Source organism: Rhagoletis zephyria, unplaced genomic scaffold (genome assembly GCF_001687245.7).
Source record: "Rhagoletis zephyria isolate East Lansing unplaced genomic scaffold, Rhagoletis_zephyria_1.1 Rzeph_scaffold_00150, whole genome shotgun sequence".
NCBI lineage: Eukaryota > Metazoa > Arthropoda > Insecta > Diptera > Tephritidae > Rhagoletis > Rhagoletis zephyria.
Genome location: NW_016157234.1, coordinates 167,403 through 170,204, shown reverse-complemented (window position 1 = coordinate 170,204; position 2,802 = coordinate 167,403).

Sequence of the window (2,802 nt, the reverse complement as noted above, 5' to 3'; positions counted from 1 at the left end):
TAATGGTATTTTCAGGGATTGAAGTCAGAAGTCCAAGCCTTAATTTAAGCCTAAGTGGAAGGTTCTATCACCTTTTGTTTCATTGCTAGAGCTTCTCAAATATTGCAAAAAACGCGATTTTTTTTACATTTTCACCACATTTTTTTCAAAATCTGGAGCTGATGGAAACATGACACTTACGTATTCTTAATCAGCAAAAAAAACCTATTAAAACCAGCTTCAACATTTGCCGCATCAAAATCGGTGTTGCCCTGTGTTACCTACACTAATTATGTAGGGCTCGCTTGAAATATGTACATGAAGATGTATGGAGGTGCGCACACTACACCAACTTAATCGCTCCGACCAATTAGTTGTGGTGCAATGGAAAGACTAGCAAGCCCAACTAAATCGACGGCCGAAAAAGTCCGAGGTGTGCGATGGATCTAAAACATTTTAAACAAGAAATATTGCAGTCACATTTTCGTTTTTAGGATTTTTATTCATGTGATTAGCAGAGGCAAGAATGTATGTATTAAACATGATTCAATAATAATTATTGAATCATGTGTATTAAATACGTATATCTATATATATATAAAAATGGTGTGAAAAATGTATAGTAATTCATCAATTGAGAACGGTTGGACCGATTTGGCTTAAATTTTTTTAGTTGTTCGTAATTGCCAGGAGAAGGTCTTTACAAAAGAAAATTTTGGGAAACCCCTCCGGGAAAGTCGGAAAATTGGAAAAGTCGAAAATTAATTTTTTTGTATGGAAAATTGTGTGCAATTCCTTCGGAATGGCATTCGAATGGAAAAATAGAGAATTCTAAGTGGAAAACTCGGAAAAATCCGGAAGAACGCAAAAAATTTGAATTTTTTTCGACGAAAGCTTGGAAAATTTCGGATAATTGTGAAATTCATTGGGAGCTTGACTCAATTGGGAACAATTTTCTCCTATGTTTCATAACTGATTCAAATGGGTGCTGCTTTTTTGGAAACGTGTTTAGAAGGAGTGCACAAATTTTTAATTTTTCCGATAGTTGGCGCAGGGGTCGAGCTATGCTTAAAAAAATGCAGTTGGTTTGTTGGTAGCCTTTTGCCTAGATTAGCATATAGGATTCATTTTTTCCGTTAAGTAGGTCAGAGAGAGAACTATTCGAAACAGTCTTATTAATGGTCCGATTTGCTTGCAATTTAGCACGTAGGTAGCTTATTGGCTGGGTTAGCATATATGATATTTTTCCTGATAGCTGGACCAGAACCGATAAATTCCAAAAAATCTTCAATCGAACCGAGTCATTGTTTTACAGTTCGAAAGGTGTTTGAAGGCGCCGCAAACATGCGGGTATTGGCTATTTAACAATACTTATTACACAGGCCAACAAAAAAGGAAAAAAAATTTATGCAGCAAATGTTAACGCTATTTTTGACAGATTTTTTTATGCCGATTACGAATCCGTAAGCAAAAAGTTACCATCAGCTCCATATTTTAAGAAAAAACGAGGTCAAATTGTCAAAAAATCAAGTTTTTTGCTATATTTGAGAAGCTCTAGCAAAGAAACAAAGGGTGGTAGAACCTTCCACTTAGGCTTTGATTAAAGCAAGTTCCCGCACCTTTGCTTGATGGTCACTTAGGGCTGGTTTCTCCAACTCAACTTAACTTAGTTTAGCCACTTTTGGACTTAAGTCATCACTCAAATCATCGCGATTTTTTACCAACTTCAAACTGGCAGTTAGTTATACAACAGTGTCAACTCGTAGGCAAATGTATTGAATTTTCCTGAGTTTCGCACAAAGTTAAGATAAATTATTATGTTTTTGTTGAAGTATAAACTATGCTTTCATAAAAAATTCGCGGAATATTTTATGTAAAAAAGTTACATGTGTAAATTGTGAAAAACTCCCCGTTCCAAATAAATATGTATATAGAAATTTATAATTTATAATTTGGTATGATTTCAGTGATTTGGTGGATTTATTTCAACTTTAATTTATGCTTTAAATTATTTAAAAGTATTAACATTGAAATTTTGTATTATGGAAATTTTTATCTATGAAATTTTATATTGTTTTCTTATTTTAAATAGAAAATTTTCAAAAATACAGCATTGAAATTGTCGTCCCGGTTTCAAGAATGCAAATGTTGGCAACCGTGCGTACCATAGATATGTCTGCATACATCGGCGTAGCCAGAATGAAATTTAGGGGGGGGCTCGACCCTATTAAGCTGGCATTTCAGGATACTATTTTATATATACTAGTGTTCGCCCAGCGGTTGAAATTCAACCGCTAAAATTAAGGATAGTTTATGTGAGTTGAGTTGAGCTGAAATAAAATTTGTTGGAATGGGTTAAGTGGAGGGGAGTTTAGCTTAGTACTTAGCATAACATAACATAGAATAGCATTAGATTCAATAACATAACATATGTAGCATAACACATCACAATATAACATCGCACATTCTTCAGTTGTATTTCCTTTTTATCCCTATCACTTTCTTCCTCTCTATCTTTGTCTCTATCGCTTTTAATGTTTATGTTTATGTTTATGTTTATCTACACCTTCATGTTCATGTTCATGTTCATGTTCATGTTCATGTTCATAGTTCATGTTCATGTTCATTTTCATGTTCATGTTCATGTTCATGTTCATTTTCATGTTCATGTTCATGTTCATGTTCATGTTCATATTCATCTTCATCTTCATCTTCATCTTCATCTTCATCTTCGTCTTCATCTTCATCTTCATCTTCATCTTCATCTTCATCTTCATCTTCATCTTCATCTTCATCTTCATCTTCATCTTCATCTTCATCTTC